This window comes from Dermacentor albipictus, chromosome 9 (assembly GCF_038994185.2).
Source record: "Dermacentor albipictus isolate Rhodes 1998 colony chromosome 9, USDA_Dalb.pri_finalv2, whole genome shotgun sequence".
In the NCBI taxonomy this organism is placed as follows: Eukaryota; Metazoa; Arthropoda; class Arachnida; order Ixodida; family Ixodidae; genus Dermacentor; species Dermacentor albipictus.
The window spans coordinates 28,345,138-28,363,265 of NC_091829.1; the positions used below are offsets into that span (position 1 = coordinate 28,345,138).

At 45.3% G+C, this 18,128-nt stretch overlaps 3 long non-coding RNA genes across 3 annotated transcripts; all 3 read left to right on the forward strand.

Annotated features, from left to right (window-relative positions):
- Positions 1–8,135: 8,135 nt before the first annotated feature.
- Positions 8,136–9,130, forward strand: LOC135917979 (uncharacterized). The gene is made up of 3 exons (XR_010569487.1): positions 8,136–8,201; positions 8,266–8,393; positions 9,001–9,130. It is a non-coding gene; the product is annotated as an uncharacterized lncRNA (long non-coding RNA).
- Positions 9,131–11,134: 2,004 nt separating this feature from the next.
- LOC139049475 (uncharacterized) lies at positions 11,135–11,744 on the forward strand. The gene is made up of 3 exons (XR_011508333.1): positions 11,135–11,374; positions 11,439–11,566; positions 11,630–11,744. It is a non-coding gene; the product is annotated as an uncharacterized lncRNA (long non-coding RNA).
- A 2,832-nt stretch (positions 11,745–14,576) lies between these two features.
- Positions 14,577–16,926, forward strand: LOC139049839 (uncharacterized). Its single transcript, XR_011508603.1, has 6 exons — positions 14,577–14,686; positions 14,800–14,929; positions 15,208–15,307; positions 15,370–15,497; positions 15,813–16,729; positions 16,836–16,926. It is a non-coding gene; the product is annotated as an uncharacterized lncRNA (long non-coding RNA).
- The last annotated feature ends 1,202 nt before the right edge of the window (positions 16,927–18,128 follow it).

Here is an 18,128-nt window from a genome sequence, read left to right on the forward strand (position 1 = left end):
TTGCTTCCGTATCCGTTAAGGCCTTTCCTATATACTTGTACGTCGGCTCGCCCAAGCAAAGGTAGCTGATTTGGTGCAGTATGGTTAGGTGTGCCACATTGTCGACTGCCTTCTTGAGATCTAGCCCGAAGATGGCTCTAGTCGATCTCCCTGGTTCGTCTATTACCTGGCGCTTCATTTGCATCATGGTGTCTTGTGCAGACAGGTTTCTTTGGAATCCTATCATTGTGTTTGGGAGCAAATCATTGTCTTCTATGTTGTTGGTGAGTGGCGAGGAAGGGATTCTCCATTAGTTTGCCCACGCAAGAAGTTAATAATATGTGTCTTAGATTCCCGATTTGTAGTTGTTTGCCATGCTTTTAAATTAGCGTGACTTGTGCCGTCTTTCACTTCTGCGGTAGCTTTGCTTGTTTCCAGCACTCGTTGATATATTGTTAGTTTTCCAATGGATGTGTGATCGATGTTTTTGATTGTCTTGTCTGTAATGGCGTCTGGGCACGGTGGCGATTTGGTGTTGAGTTTGTGCAGGTTCAGTTCTTATTTCTGCAGTGCTAAGCTCTTCCTTGAGGTCAGAGTTCTTTTCCCCTCGTATTCCGGATGAATACGCGGCGATGCCTGTGATACATATTTGAGTTCGACGTCTTTCAAAAATACTTGCTCGGTTCCTTTTTACGCTTATAGGATCTTGTGCATGTTTTGCTTGTGCACCGTCCTTGTTTATGCGTTTTCCATGGTTTCTGCCGCCCTGGTTTGGCTTTGCACATGTGTGAGAGCCTGCTGTCTATTGCTTCTAGCTGAACCTCGTGTGGGATCACGTGCGTTTTTTTAGATGTATTCCTTTAGGTGTGCTGTGCAATGGTCAATGTCTATAATGGTTTCTATGGTCCTCTTATTTTCCTGAGTTTCACCCAATCAACTAATTTGAGTTGATTACCCGTGCGTTTGTCAGTACCTCCGTTGAGCTGGATTTCGATTATGTAGTTGTCGATCCTCGGGTATTCGTGTGTATTTAGCCATCTGAGTGTTTGTGTATTCTTAGCGAAGGTGTGGTCTGGTGCGGAGTCGTCGCAGACGCTATTGCTTTGGTGTGTGTGCGTTGCTGGGTCCGTGACGAGGGTTAGACTTTGCTGTTGGGAGTCGAGCCATATATTTTTGCCTTTGGTGTGGATCTACTGGTACCCCCACGGGGTGTGGGCAGCGAGAAAGTCGCCACCTATTATCACCTTCCCGTCACGTGCTATGCTTAGCGTGCGTTTGAATAGTGTTAAGGATCTTTGTCTCTTGAACTTTGGACTGCTGTATACGTTTAGAATATATTTGTCTTCTTTGGTGGTGACATTTTAATTAGTATGTTTATTATGTGTTTGACTAGTGTATCATATTGTGCAACCGTACGGTCCCTTGTGATTAGGGTGGTAAGGTGCCTAGGCTTCTCTTGCGGCATTATCTATGGTTGGTTGTTTTCCTGATAGTCTGCTGGGACCATTCATCTCTTGTAGAATTATTACGTCTGGCTTGTCCTTCGTTTTTAGGTTTTGTCACAGATTGGCCTTTATTTCGGCAACTTCTACAATTCCATTGCGATATGGTATGTCTAATTTTTCTTTTCCTGGCCATGATTATGCTGTGGATTCAGAGGCCGTCGAGTCTAGTATCAATGGCTTGCGCAGTAAGGAAGGCTTGGGATTTCCCTGTACTGTTTCCATTTCCTTTGCAAGAGCTACATCGTCGATTGTTTCTTCTAATCTCGTTACTCTTGCTTTTATATTCTCAAGATGTTGCTGTACGTGTTGTAGTTGTGTAGCTGTGCTGACCATGACCGCCCTAATTGATTTTTCTATCGGCCTCATGCATTTTTCTACATGTTTTTCAAATGTGGGTACAAATTCTTCTGGACGTTCCTTTCTTATGCTTGAAGATTTAGTTTCTCTGGTTTGGTTGCGTTGTCAATAATCTCAGCGGTCTTGCGTTTATGTTGTAGCGTATCGCGATTGTCTTCCATGTTCACATTCTCGCTATCCATTGTGTTTATTGTACCTGCACTCTGTTCTCGTTTTTCAACTGGGTGTTTGTGAACTTTTTAATGTCCTTTTCTCCCGACTCAATTTCATTATTTGTTGTTGCATTGCTCCAACGACATGTTTTAGCTGTGCCAGAGGTTCCTGTAATTTATGATTGGCTACAGTCTACGCCTCCGCGCACTACCCCTTAACCGCGCTTGTCCAGGACACCGTTGATGTGGTGCTTCCGGATATCTGGGATTCCGTGGTCTTGCATCTGTTTCTGCTCCTGCATTTGCATCTGCTATGCAATTCTTTGGAAGGTTTCGAAGGTGTTTTAGGCCGATTTTTCTTGATGCTTAGGCGTTGCGGCTCATCTTGCGTCGCGTAGTTTTCTTCTTGTTTGTCTCTTTCTTGTTTAATTCTGTCCCAGCGACGTTTCTTCTCCAGGAGAGAGGTCTTGCACGTTGCCTTGCATTCTCAATCTGCTTTAGGGCGATCCATGTAGCGCAACTGACACTTAGCCATGCATTCATGGTTTTCGGGAGGGTCCGCGAACCCGCATCTTCGACAAATCTTGTCGGAATAAGGACACACGTCCGCTCTCTGTCCTCATCGTCCGCATTGGAAGCACATGTACAGTTTCTTGTATAGTGCACAGCTCAACAAGGGCTCAGCATATCTCACATAGCTTGTGACCTTGTATGCGTCGAACACCACAATCATGTTTGTTGTGTTGCCCATTCTCTTGGCGGCGATTGTGTCAGGATTTCTTGGAGTTATTACTTTTCTCACGATGTCTTGTGACCTGTTTTCCAGACGTATGCCTCGGATCACTCCACTTGATTTATGTTCGGGGCCGCTCCGTAAGGGCTAGCTTCATATTCTTGTGTATTCGTCCTAATGCAGACGGTCTTCTTGTACTTGTCGGCGTGTTCTTCCGTGGGAGTACTGATCACTATTACGCGCTGTTGATAGTTGATACATATCATTTCTTGCTCTTGAGTCTCTTCTAGGTAGGCTGGCCGCATTGATGATGTTTGGACAATGTGCGTGCTCGTGTAGTCGGAGGTTCGAAAACCTCCTCTTGGTCTTAATATTATCTTGTTTTTCTCCTTAGGTAGGTAAGGATCGAATTTTGCTGGCCTTGGTGATCTGTCGTTTACACCCGTATATCTTCTTCTTACCTTCTCCTGTCGATTTGGATGCCACGTGTTATCACTCTGGCGTTGATTGCTTGGCTTTACGTTGTATAACCGCACTCAAGCCTGTGCTATCCTCGTAGTTTCCTATGTAACGTCTTCTCCTTCGACGGATATTTTCATCTTTCTCAAATTCCTGCCCGCTATGCTTGCGGGTAGCCACGTCGACGGAGTAGCTGCTAAGCCTGCTACGGCTACCGTCAACGCGTAATTGGGTCAAAAATCTTTTCTCCCACAGTAATTAGGGGTCAGGACGATTTCAGTTGCTGCTGCATCATCTGTGGTATGCCGAGACATACGTGATCTGACTTTTGAGGAAAGCCTGGATGATTCTCATGACGCCTGCCTCGTGCCTGTTTAGGATTCTCTTGATCAATCGCATCGTCTGAGAAACATTGGCTTCGATTTTGGGAATGGCGTCTCCGTTGGTGCACTTGGCTTCTATGATCACTACCAACACCCTTATCTTCTCGACGTTGGGTATGGGTTTTCCATCTTGCGTCATGAGTAGTATGTCTTTGTAGGTTTTTGTGTTGTGGTTCTTGGGAGGCCACCCTTTATCGTTGGTCTGTACAGCAACAGCTCAGATATTTCGGCTTAGCATGTTAGAACGGTGATTTTTAGGTATTTCCCGACATTTTCAACTGCTTCTTGTACTGTCTGTCCAATCCATAGATTACTGCCATCGTTCATCCTTAGCTGTATGCCGTCAGCATAGATATTGTGAGTCCTTCGATTCTTTGTAATTTTCTAGGAAGACCAATGAGAGCAGGTGAAAGAGGATTGGATATATACCAGGTCCCTGCGGTGTGCCTGCACCGCCATTACGCACTTTCTCAGACATCAAATCTCGTACTGTGATTTTTGCTTCTCTATCCGTTAAGAAGTTTCGTATATATTTGTACGTCCGCTCACTGAAGCCAAGGTTGCTGATTTGGTGCAGTTTTGGTTGGGTGTGCCACATAGTCGAATGCCTTCTTGAGGTCTAATCCGAAGATGGCTCGAGTCGATCTCCCTGTTTCGTCTATTACTTGGCGCTTCAGTTGTAGCCTGGCGTCTTGTGTAGACAGGCTTCTTCGGAGTCCCGTCATTGTTTTTGGAACACGTCATTGTCTTCTATGTTGTTGGTGAGTGGCGAAGAAGGCATGCTCCATTAGTTTGCGCCCGCAGGAAGTTAACGATATGGGTCTCATATTCCCGATTTGTAGTATTTTTCCAGGCTTTGGAATTAGGATGACTTGTGCAGTCTTTCACTGCGGCGGTATCTTTGCTTGTTTCCAGCAATCGTTGATATATTCTTTTAGTTTGCCAACGGACGCATCGTCCAGGTTTCTAAGTGTCTTGTTTGTAAGGGCGTCTGTTCCCCTCGTATTCAGGATGAATACACGGTGGTGCCTGTGATATATGTTTGTGTTCGACCACTTTTAATATTTCTTGCTCTGCCCCTTTATATGCTTTTAGGATCTTGTGCATGTTTCGCCTGTGCTCCGTATTTTTTTCGTCTGGGTTAAGGAGAAATTTGAGTAACCTCCACATCTTGCTCGTGTTCAGTTGCTGATCCATCTCCGTACATAGTTCTTCCCATTGTCGTGTTTGGAGCTGTTGTGCACATTCTTTTATTTCTTTTTTGACTACAGCTATCTTCTTCCTTTGTCTCTTGTTATGGTTCTGCGTTTTGCATCGTTTCTGCAGCCCTGGTTTGGCCTGCAACATCTGCAAGAGGCTGCTGTTTATCGCTTCTAGCTGAGCCTCTTGAGGGACCATCTTCGCTGATTTGATGTCTTCCTTCATGTTTCTTGTCGAATGGTCAATGTCTGTAATTTTTTCTATGTTCCTCTCTTCCCTGATTTGCCCGAATTTCACACAATCAACTAATTTGAATTGATTACTCGTGCGTTTGTCAGGACCTCTTTTGAGCTTTGATTATGGAGTCGTCGATCGTCAGGTCTTCGTGTGTATTTAGGCACCTTGTTGATTGTATATTCTTAGCGAACGTGACATCTGGTGTGGAGTCGTTACCGACCCTATTTCGGTGCCGTGTGGGCGTTGCTTGCGTGCCCCCACGATGCTTCGACGATGCGGCTGATCTCGTGTGCGTTAGTTTTCTCTTTTTTGTGTTTCCTGTTTATTCTTTCCCAGCGACCTTTCGTCTCCAGGAAAGGGATCTTGTACGTTGACTTGCATTTTCGATCTGCTGTAGGGTGATCCATGTAGTACAACTGACAGTTCGCGTTGCTTTCAAGGTTTTCGGGAGGGTCCGCCAACCCAGATCTTGGGCAAATCTTCTCCTCGGGGTTAGGACACACGTCTGCTCTGTTTAGTAATCGTCCACAATGGTAGCATATGTCCAGTTTGTAGTATAGTGCACACCTCAACAAGGTCGCACCGTATCTCACGTTGCTTGGGACCTTTTGTTGGTCGAACACCATAATCATGTTTATTGTGGTGCCCATTCTCCTGACTAGGATTGCTGCATGATTTGTTGAGGTTAATACTTTTCTCAAGATGTCTGGTGCGCCGTCTTCCTGTCGTATGCCGCGGATCACTCCATTGGATTTATTGTCCGGGGCCGCTTTGTAAGCGCTGGCTTCATATTCCTGTGTATTCGTCCTGATGCAGTGGGAGTACTGATCACTATTATGTTCTGTTGATAGTTGATATACATCATGCCTTGCTCTTAGCGTTTTTCAGTAGGCTGGCCACATTGATGATGTTTTGGACAATTTGTTCGGTTGCGTTGCTGGAGGCTGTAGAACCCCCTTGTGCTCTTACTATTATCTTGTATTGCTCCTTGGGTAGGTAAGGCATTCTGCTGGCCTTGATGATCTGTCGCATACACCGGTATATCTTCGTGCCTTATGCTCTCGACAGGGATGGCACGTGTTATCACTATGGCGTTGATTCCTTGGCTTTACGTTGTATAACCGGACGCTAGCCTGTGCTATCCTAGTAGCCTTCTTGTGTAATGTATTCTCCTTCGATCGATACTTGCATCTTGCTAAATTTCCTACCGGTAGACTACCGGGACCATTCATTTCTTGCAGAATTATTACGTCTGGCTTGTCCTTCGTTTTTAGGTATTGATACAGATTCGCCTCTCTTTTTCGGGAACTTCTGCAATTCCATTGCCATATGGTATATCTCATTTTTCTTTGCTTGGCGATGATTGTGTTGTGATATTTGAGGCCATCGGGTCTAGTGTTGAAGGATTGAGCAGTAAGGAAGACTTGGGAGTTTCCAGGACTGTTTCCAATTACTTTGCAAGGGCCACAGGGTGGATTCGTTCTTCTAAACTCGCTACTCTCGCGCTTACGTTCTCAAGATGTTGCTGTACAGGTTGTAGTTGTTGTGCGACTATACTGACCATGACCGCCTTAATTGATTCTTCCACCTGGCTGATGTGCCCTTTTATCTTTTACTCAAGTTTGGGTTGATATTCTTCTTAACCTTCCTTTCTTATGCTAGCAGATTTAGTTTCTCTCGTTTTGGTTCCGTTGTGTGCAATAATCTCCGCGGTCTTGGGTTTAAATTGGGGGGTATCACTGTTGTCTTCCATGTTCACATTCTCGCGGTTCATTGTGGTTGTTTTATCTGCGCTCTGTTTTCGTTTTTCAACTTGGTGTTTGTGAACGTCTTCTTTCAATCTGTTATTCTCCTAACTGAATACTACCATTTGTTGTTTCATTGTTGCAACGATTTGTTTTAGCTGTGCCCCCTGTTCCTCTTATTTATGATTAGCAATAGCCTACGCCTCCGTGCACTTCCGCTTGACGGCCTTGACGAGCTCACCGTTGATGTGGTGGTGCTTCCAGAAATCTCGGGTTCCTTGGTCCTGGAGGCGTCTCTGCTCCTGCACCTTGATCTGCTACGCAGTTTCGAAGGTTTCGAAGGGGTTACTGGCATATTCTTGAGGATGCTGATCTCGTGTCCGTCAGTTTTCTCCTTCTATGTCTCTTTCCTTTCTTTCTGAGCGACATTACTTCACCAGGAAGGGGATCTTTTACTTTGCTTTGCATTCTCGATCTGCTGTAGGGTGATCTATGTAGCATAACTGACACTTAGCCCTGCATTCATGGTTTTCGGGAGTGTCCGCTAACTTTCCCGAAAACACATGTCCGCTTTGTGTCGTAATCGTCGACACTGGTAGCACACATCTAATCTCTTGTATAGTGCACACCTCAACAAGGCCGCAGCATACAGCAACCGCGAAGAAAGGACGTTGGCTACGGTCTGCGACACATCGCACTTCCGTTGCAGCACAGGTACTCTGAGTGACCATTTATCGACAAGTGCTGTAATCATGAATAACAACGGGAATTTCGGCTCATGGACTGTATACTCGGCTGTGATCTCGCTGGGATATAAGTCATCTGTGCTCAGTTTCTTAACAAGTATTTCGAGCCTTATATTTTTGCAGATTGGCGTCCTCATTCCAAGCACAGTTCCAGTAAGGGCATCGCAGTGCTCTGCTGTTTCGGACGTCACTCTTCACGGTCCGTGCCTGTGCTTCGATCGTCGGTGACTCCTGCCAGCTCCATTCTGTAGGCTGGGACTTCTCAGGTGATTTCATCAATGATCGTTTTTACTTTTCGATAGGGTGTTTGCTTTCCGAATATTTGGCATTCGTCTCATCCTTGAATTTTGCATGTTGCAATGGTTTCTGCAGATTTCCCGAGAGCTCGCAACCAGAAAATGACCGACGAGTGTGAACGGACTTGAAGAAGTATGCGAAAGCTTCGTCACCGTGCAGAGCAGAGTAGGTATGCAGGGCAATCCCTATTGTTGAGGTTCAGTGTTATCCAGAGTGCATAAGTTATACTGCTCACTCTATTTTTACTAAAATTTATTCCTAGATGTATCCAGATGTACTTCCTGGACCATGGAATCGTATGAAACATTCAAAAGTTATCATCGTACTGTCCAGACTTGGAGTGTCGCAGTGGACTCTTGACGAAAGCAATGGTGTTGCTACACATCTTCCTTTGGGGCTGCTTGACAGGTAAACAATTACTGTTAATTTAATTTCCATGCACTAAGTTTCCCTTGATCTTGAATATATGCAGATTCGGTCTGAAGTATGCCGTTGCCAGGACGGCTCCACTATGACCATCGCAAGACACAGTCGGGCATTGCGTTGATTCACTCGTGAAGAGGGCTTTTACCACCATATTGCCTCGTTGCTTCTGCTAAGGTGAGAATCGTTAGTAATTGTTCTGAAGTTTCACTGAGCTGGGTTTTTCTTTTAATTATGTAGATCATATACCTGGAGCTTGTGTTTGTCTGCATGGTTTCATCGTGAGCGTGGAAGTTATCATTGGTGGAGTTAAGAAGTGTTGTGGTGATGAAGATGTGCTGTTGGACCCCACTGACCTACAGCTGCCGGTCAGGTGAAAAAGTTCGGTTATTTAATTCCGCTTTACGAAGCTACTTCCACCTTTAGATATCAGCAGATTCGTTATAAAGTATACGCTTTATCGAATCATACCGTACTGCTCTCTTGAGGACGAAATGCTACTTCCACTTTAGTTCATCCGCTGGTTATTCTATGATGAATGTCTGGTAGGCTATTTTGCTTTTGCAGAGCTGTTTTCTATATTTATAGATCAACTATCGCAAGTTAGCTTTTGTGTTGGTATTTTCGTTTGGGCCGTGGTATATACGAGTTGTAGACTGTAAGAGAGCTTAGGCGATGATGACGTGGGAATTGCACACATTGATTTGCTGTTACTGCTGAAGTGAACCATTTGAGTTGCCTTATTTCATTTTAATAAAGTTGGCATGCCTTTGCATATCTGCAGGTTCGGCCTAGACTCTATCCTTCTCTGAACGGTTCCAGCATGACTGATTCACGGTCGAGTGGGGCATTTGGGATTAGGCTTCTCGAGATAACAACTGTTGCCACCAGAATGCCTTGGTGATTCTTCTCAGGTGAGCACTTAAAAAATATTTTGTGTTTACTAAGCTGTCATTTGTTTATATTTCGAGATCTGCTATCCGAATATTGTCTTAACGGTTCGATCGGTATCAGGGAATATAGCAATCGGGGAGTTCTGAACGTCTCTTTTGATGAAGGCGTGGTCGTGGCACTAAATCGACTTGCAGCTGCAATCAGATCAGGCAAACAACTTGAGTTCTTTTCCATTTTACAGAAGTGGGCGTGGTCTTCTGTATGTGCGAGTTCGACTGGCACTTTACCCTTCACTGAAAGGTTTCAGGAGGATCATTTCACAGTGCAGTGGAACCATTTATTATGAAATTTCGCGAGGAAGGTGCTGTTGCCGCAATAATGCCTTGCTGGGGCTTCTCAGGTGAGTCTTCATTTAAAAAAATATTTTGCTTTTACTGAAGCTGTCCTTCATGCTTATTTTTAGATGATCTACCAGACGTTGTCGTGAATGGTTCCATTGTGATAAGGGCATACACCAATCGTGGAGTGCAGAAGAGCTGTGTTGATGAAGATGTGGTATTGGCACCACATGTACTTGCAGCTTTCGCTCAGGTGAGCAAATACCTGCACCCACAATAGTTTGATTTTAGCAAGCTTCTGGCGCCCTAGGCATTTGCGAATTTATTACGTGGAGAGTAATTTTCGAAGGAACGAACTAGTATAGGCCGCGGGTCGTTTGTTAGCATTGAATGGAGAAGTTTTCAACTGTGGTAACGTTGCACATTTAAGGAGACTGAATGCACCACTTCACTATATGGCAGGTGCTAGTTTGATGAACGCGTAGATTTGCTTTGCTGCTTTATTATGGATGCCTTTTTCTTTGTTTCTTTCGGCGCACCACTAAATATGTGCTCTCGAATTTTTCAGTGGCAACTGGAGGTTACTATGCAACTTCAAAGTGGAGAGTGACTGAACAGTACGGATAAAGAACGGGCTTCCAGCTTCCAGCTTCCAGCTTCGTAGCATCGCATCACAGAGTGAGTGTGCGAGGCTAACAGCCTCGTGGCGAGGGTGGAATGTGTCCAAGGAACCGCTTGAATACGCAATCTTAATTTTCATTGGCTGAAGCTTGATATGGTCAATAACTGAAAGCAGCTAAACATTCCATACCACAGTATCGACAGTGCACAGTAGGGCACAATTCGGCCTCAGGTTCCTTAGATCATAACCACTGGAGGTCTTGTCAGTGACGGAAACGTGAGGAGCTACGTTGCGTATTAGATTCAGGTTGAGCGCACCTCGGGCAGAACTAGCAGATAGGGTTTGCACCTTACGTTTGCGTTACGGACAGTGGCCTGTTCCGAATGCACTTGCAACCAAGTCCTTTTTTCGTGTCAAGGAGTGCCCGCGCGCGAAAAGTGCTCTTGATCGATAAATTGACCCTAGTTGCAAAATGCATTCGGAATTCTCGCCCACCACATCTAGCAACTGCGAAGAAAGGACGTTGCCTACGGTCTGCGACACATCGCACTTCCGTTGCAGCAAAGGTACTGTGACTTACCATTTATGGACAAATGCTGTAATTATGAATAACGACGGGAATTTCGGCTCCTGGACTGTATACTCGGCTGCGATCTCGCTGGGATATAAGTCATCTGTGCTCAGTTTCTTAACAAGTATTTCGAGCCCTATATTTTTGCAGATTGGTGTCCTCATTCCAAACACAGTTCCAGTAAGGGCATCGCAGTGCTCTGCTGTTTTCGGACGTAACCCTTCATGGTCCGTGGCTATGCTTCGATCGTCGGTGACTCCTGCCAATTCCATTCTGTTGGGTGGCACTTCTCAGGTGATCTCATCAGTGATCGTGTTTACTTTTCGATAAGGTGTTTGCTTTCCGAATTTTTGGCATTCGTCTCATCCTTGAATTTTGCATGTGTCAATGGTTGCTGCAGATTTCGCGAGAGCTCGGAACAAGAAAATGACCGACGACTGTGCACGGACCTGAAGAAATATGTGAAAGCTTCGTCACCGTGCAGAGCAGAGTAGGTATGCAGGGCAATCCCTATTGTTGAGGTTCAGTGTTATCCAGAGCGCATAAGTTATACTGCTCACTCTATTTTCACTAAAATATATTCCTAGATGTATCCAGATGTACTTCCTGGACCATGGAATCGTATGAAATATTCAAAAGGTATCATAGTACTGTCCAGCCTTGGAGTGTCGCAGTGGACTCTTGACGAAAGCAGTGGTGTTGCTACACATTTTCCTTCGGTGCTGCTTGACAGGTAAACAATTTCTGTTAATTTAATTTCCATGGAGTAAGTTACTCTTGATCTTGAATATTTGCAGATTCGGTCTGAAGTATGCCGTTGCCAGGACGGCTCCACTATGACCATCGCAAGACACAGTCGGGCATTGCGTTGATTCACTCGTGAAGAGGGCTTTTACCACCATATTGCCTCGTTGCTTCTGCTAAGGTGAGAATCGTTAGTAATTGTTCTGAAGTTTCACTGAGCTGGGTTTTTCTTTTAATTATGTAGATCATATACCTGGAGCTTGTGTTTGTCTGCATGGTTTCATCATGAGCATGGAAGTTATCATTGGAGGAGTTAAGAAGTGTGTTGGTGATGAAGATGTTCCGTTGGAGCCCACCGACCTACAGCTGCTGATCAGGTGAAAAACTTCGTTTTCTTTAATTCCACTTTACGAAGCTACTTCCACCTTTAGATATCAGCAGATTCGGTATAAAGTATACGCTTTCTCGAATCGTACAGTGCTGCCCTCGTGAGGACAAAGTGCAATTTGCACTTTAGTTCCCCGCTGGTTATTCTACGATGAATATCTCTGGTAGGTTATTTTGCTTTTGCAGAGCTGTTTTGCTATATTTGTAGATCAACTACCGCAAGTTTGCTTTTTTGTTGTGATTTTCGTTTGGGCCGTGGAATATACGAGTGGTAGACTGTAAGAAAGCTTTGGCGATGATGACGTGGTAATCGCACACATTGACTTGCTGTCACTGCTGAAGTGAACAATTTGAGTTGCCTTATTTCCTTGTAATAAATTTGGCATTCTTTTGCATGTCTGCAGGTTCGGCCTAGACTCTATCCTTCTCTGAACGGTTCCAGCATGACCCTTTCACGGTCTAGTGCGGCATTTGGGATGAGGCTTCTCGAGATAACAGCTGTTGCCACCAGAATGCCTTGCTGCTGCTTCTCAGGTGAGCATTTAAAAATATTTTGTGTTTACTAAGCTGTCATTTGCTTATATTTCGAGATCTGCTATCCGAATATTGTCTTAACGGTTCGATCGGTATCAGGGAATATTGGCGGCGAGGAGTTACGGAGTCGCCCTCTATCGGAAGCGCCTCGCTGCCGTAGTATGAGGGATCACGTGGCGCGCTCCTCATAGGTTTTGCTGTCAGCGCTCACTGAAAACACCACGCGCGAGCTCTCCCAGACATTTCTGTAAGTACTTTCGAAACGAGAGAAGTTTCTTACTGTCTGAATAATAATCTTGGGCAAGCTGAAAGCACACAATCGTTTACAGCCGCTATCTCTTTACCGAATACGTACAGTGAACGCCACTGCGCGCGGTCGCTGCGATGGAGTCTCCCGAACCGGCTTCTTGCGTGAAAGGTAGGTAAACGCTGAGAGCAAACTATGTGAAATATGTTGTTATAGTGTTTGTATAACTAAATGGAGCGTAATAGAATGAAGCCTCAATGCAGCGATCGCGCAGATTCGCAGCGACCGACTGCGCGTCTGCATACTTGTCCAAGCACTGTTTCGCTTTCTCCGCGCGCGCGTTTTCGCACCGTGCCGTTTGCTTTAGGCCGCAGAATATGAGCATTTGACAGTATACAGGCAACCATTGTTGCGTGGGCGCTATCAGAGCTGTTCAAAAATAATTTCATTGTAGAGACTTCGACGCCTACGGGGACTGTGATGTGCCGTCGCGACGATGCAATCTTTTTTTTCTTCTAAATTCTTTGACCTTTCAATACTATTTCTCGAGTTGCGTCGCACTGAATGTTTATCCGCGTTCTCAGCGTGCAATTTCCCGCTGCTTCTTTTTTGTAATCCAGTGCATTAATTCATAACACAAACATGACCATATGCCACGCTTTCTTTAAATGTGCTTCTTACTGCTGCCTTTCTACTCCACTGAACTTGCCAGTATCTATAGGATCGACAAGTTCATAGACCAAACCGTCATGACATTAGTCGGGCAGCGGACTCAGGCGAGTGTCTCAGTGCGCGTTTCCAGAACATCGGAGACCGGGCGCCGTAACAGAAATCTTCCTCGCGTCTGTGCTTGCTGGATACCCGAGTTGTAGCCCGATGACTGCCGGTTTTATGTTTTGCGAGCCAAGCTTCACACGGCTTCTTGTCCTGCGGCTACGTGTGAATAAGGCCGACACCGGCATCCTTTACGTGCGTCCGGCCCTGCGGCACCGCGCAGTAGCCTGCCATGTTGCGCGGCTTCAAAGGCAGCCACTACCTATTGTAGTGCTTTCAAGCGTTGTAAAGGAGACACTCGAAGCGGGAAAATTTCGCCACTAAATGAAAACCGCAGCGTACGAGGGAATTTAAACTCGTTTTCAGCTCGCTTCGGCGCGCCCGAAGCAGCCGACGCGGCCGCTATGTCCACGTGATCCCTCCTAGCACGTCACGCCGACGGTGGCGCCAGCTTTTCCAGTGGTGGAGCTCGAGGCCAATAGCAAACGGGGAGTTCTGAACGTCTCTTTTGATGAAGGCGTGGTCGTGGCACTAAATCGACTTGCAGCCGCACTCAGATCAGGCGAAGAACTTGAGTTCTTTTTCTATTTACAGAAGTGGGCGTGGCCTTCTATATCTGCGAGTTCGACTGACACTTTACCCTTCTCTGATAGGTTCCAGGATGACCATTTCACAGTCCAGTGGAACCATTTTGTATCACATATCTCGAGGAAGGTGCTGTTGCCACAAGAATGCCTCGCTGGGGCTTCTCAGGTGAGCCATCGTTTCAAAAATATTTCGCTTTTACTTGAGCTGTCCTTCTTGCTTACTTGTAGATGGGCTATCAGCGTTTGTGTGGATGGTTCCATTGTGATAAGGGAATACACTAATCGTGGAGTGCAGAAGAGCTGTGTTTATGAAGATGTGGTGTTGGCACCACATGTACTTGCAGCTGTGGCTTAGGTGAGCAAATACCTGTACCCACAATAATTTGATTTTAGGAAGCTTCCGGTGCCCATGGCACTTGCGAATTTACTACGTGGAGAATACTTTTCTGTGGAACGCACTAGTATAGGCCGCGTTTCGTTCGTAGCATTGAATGGACAAGTTTTCAACTGTGGGAACGTTGCACCTTTAAGGAGACTCAATGCACCACCTTCGTATATGGCAGGTGCTAGTTTGATGAACGCGTACATTTGTTTTGCTGCTTTATTATGGATGTCTTTTTCTCCGTTTGTTTCGGCGTACCACTAAATATGTGCTCTCGAATTTTTCAGGGGCAACTGGAGGTGACTGGGCAACTTCAAAGTGGAGAATGACTGAACGATGCGGATAAAGAACGGGCTTCCAGCTTCAAGCTTTGTTGCATCCCATCACAGAGTGAGTGTGCGAGGCTAATAGCCTCACATTGACTTACTGATAGTGCTGAAGTGAACAATTTGAGTTGCCTTATTTCCCCTAAATAAAATTGGCATGCCTTTGGATATCTGCAGGTTCCGCGTTGACTCTATCCTTCTCTGAACGGTTGCACCGTGACTGTTTCGCGGTCGAGTGGGGCATTTGGGATTAGACTTCTCGAGATAACAGCTGTTGCCATCAGAATGCCTTGCTGCTGCTTCTGAGGTGAGCATTTAAAAAATATTTTGTGTTTACTAAGCTGTCATTTGTTTACATTTCGAGATCTGGTATCCGGAATTTGTTTTGACGGTTCGATTGTGATCAAAGAATAGCAATCGGGGAGTTCTGAACGTCTCTTTTGATGAAGGCGTGGTCGTGGCACTAAATCGACTTGCAGCTGCACTCAGATCAGGCGAACAACTTGAGTTCTTTTTCTTTTTACAGAAGTGGGCGTGGCCTTCTATATCTGCGAGTTCGACTGACACTTTACCCTTCTCTGATAGGTTCCAGGATGACCATTTCACAGTCCAGTGGAACCATTTAGTATCACATATCTCGAGGAAGGTGCTGTTGCCACAATAATGCCTTGCTGGGGCTTCTCAGGTGAGCCATCGTTTAAAAAATATTTAGGTTTTACTTAAGCTGTCCTTCATGTTTTATTTTAGATGATCTACCAGACGTTTGGGTGGATGGTTCCGTTGTGATAAGGGAATACACCAATCGTGGAGTGCAGAAGAGCTGTGTTGATGAAGATGTGGTATTGGCACCACATGTACTTGCAGCTGTGGCTCAGGTGAGGAAATACCTGTACCCACAATAATTTGATTTTAGCAAGCTTCTGGTGCCCTAGGCATTTGCGAATTTACTACGTGGAGAATAATTTTTGGTGGAACGCACTAGTATAGGCCTCGGTACGTTTGTTAGCATTGAATGGACAAGTTTTCAACTGTGGTAACGTTGCACTTTGGAGGACACTCAATGCACCACCTCCGTATATGGCAGGTGCTAGTTTGATGAACGCGTAGATTTGCTTTGCTGCTTTAATATGGATGTCTTTTTCTTTGTTTCTTTCGGCGCACCACTAAATATGTGCTCTCGAATTTTTCAGTGGCAACTGGAGGTGACTATGCAACTTCAAAGTGGAGAGTGACTGAACAGTACGGATAAAGAACGGGCTTCTAGCTTCCAGCTTCCAGCTTCGTAGCATCGCATCACAGAGTGAGTGTGCGAGGCTAACAGCCTCGTGGCGAGGGTGGAATGTGTCCAAGGAACCGCTTGAATACGCAATCTTAATTTTGATTGGCTGAAGCTTCATATGGTCAATAACTGAAAGCAGCTAAACATTCCATACCACAGTATCGACAGTGCACAGTAGGGCACAATTCGGCCTCAGGTTCCTTAGATCATAACCACTGGAGGTCTTGTCAGTGACGGAAACGTGAGGAGCTACGTTGCGTATTAGTTTCAGGTTTAGCGCACCTCGGGCAGAACTAGCATATAGGGTTTGCACCTTACGTTTGCGTTACGGACAGTGGCCTGTTCCGAATGCACTTGCAACCAAGTCCTTTTATCGTGTCAAGGAGTGCCCGCGCGCGAAAAGTGCTCTTGATCGATAAATTGACCCTAGTTGCAAAATGCATTCGGAATTCTCGCCCACCACATCTAGCAACTGCGAAGAAAGGACGTTGCCTACGGTCTGCGACACATCGCACTTCCGTTGCAGCAAAGGTACTGTGACTTACCATTTATGGACAAATGCTGTAATTATGAATAACGGATGGAATTTCGGCTCCTGGACTGTATACTCGGCTGCGATCTCGCTGGGATATGTCATCTGTGCTCAGTTTCTTAACAAGTATTTCGAGCCTTATATTTTTGCAGATTGGTGTCCTCATTCCAAACACAGTTCCAGTAAGGGCATCGCAGTGCTCTGCTGTTTTCGGACGTAACCCTTCATGGTCCGTGGCTATGCTTCGATCGTCGGTGACTCCTGCCAATTCCATTCTGTTGGCTGGCACTTCTCAGGTGATCTCATCAATGATCGTGTTTACTTTTCGATAAGGTGTTTGCTTTCCGAATTTTTGGCATTCGTCTCATCCTTGAATTTTGCATGTGTCAATGGTTGCTGCAGATTTCCCGAGAGCTCGGAACCAGAAAATGACCGACGACTGTGCACGGACCTGACGAAATATGTGAAAGCTTCGTCACCGTGCAGAGCAGAGTAGGTATGCAGGGCAATCCCTATTGTTGAGGTTCAGTGTTATCCAGAGCGCATAAGTTATACTGCTCACTCTATTTTCACTAAAATATATTCCTAGATGTATCCAGATGTACTTCCTGGACCGTGGAATCGTATGAAATATTCAGAAGGTATCATAGTACTGTCCAGCCTTGGAGTGTCGCAGTGGACTCTTGACGAAAGCAGTGGTGTTTCTACACATTTTCCTTCGGTGCTGCTTGGCAGGTAAACAATTTCTGTTAATTTAATTTCCATGGAGTAAGTTACTCTTGACCTTGAATATTTGCAGATTCGGTCTGAAGTATGCCGTTGCCAGGACTGCTCCACTATCACCATCGCAAGATACACTCGGGCATTGCGTTGATTCACTCGTGAAGAGGCTTTTACCACCATATTGCCTCGTTGCTTCTGCTAAGGTGAGAATCGTTAGTAATTGTTCTCAAGTTTCACTGAGCTGGGTTTTTCTTTTAAATATGTAGATCATCTACCTGGAGCTTGTGTTTGTCTGTATGGTTTCATCATGAACATGGAAGTTATCATTGGAGGAGTTAAGAAGTGTGTTGGTGATGAAGATGTTCCGTTGGACCCCACCGACCTACAGCTGCTGATCAGGTGAAAAACTTCGTTTTCTTTTATTCCGCTTTACAAAGCTACTTCCACCTTTAGATATCAGCACATTCGGTATAAAGTATACGCTTTCTCGAATCGTACAGTGCTGCCCTCGTGAGGACAAAGTGCAATTTGCACTTTAGTTCCCCGCTGGTTATTCTACGATGAATATCTCTGGTAGGTTATTTTGCTTTTGCAGAGCTGTTTTGCTATATTTGTAGATCAACTACCGCAAGTTTGCTTTTTTGTTGTGATTTTCGTTTGGGCCGTGGAATATACGAGTGGTAGACTGTAAGAAAGCTTTGGCGATGATGACGTGGTAATCGCACACATTGACTTGCTGTCACTGCTGAAGTGAACAATTTGAGTTGCCTTATTTCCTTGTAATAAATTTGGCATTCTTTTGCATGTCTGCAGGTTCGGCCTAGACTCTATCCTTCTCTGAACGGTTCCAGCATGACCCTTTCACGGTCTAGTGCGGCATTTGGGATGAGGCTTCTCGAGATAACAGCTGTTGCCACCAGAATGCCTTGCTGCTGCTTCTCAGGTGAGCATTTAAAAATATTTTGTGTTTAC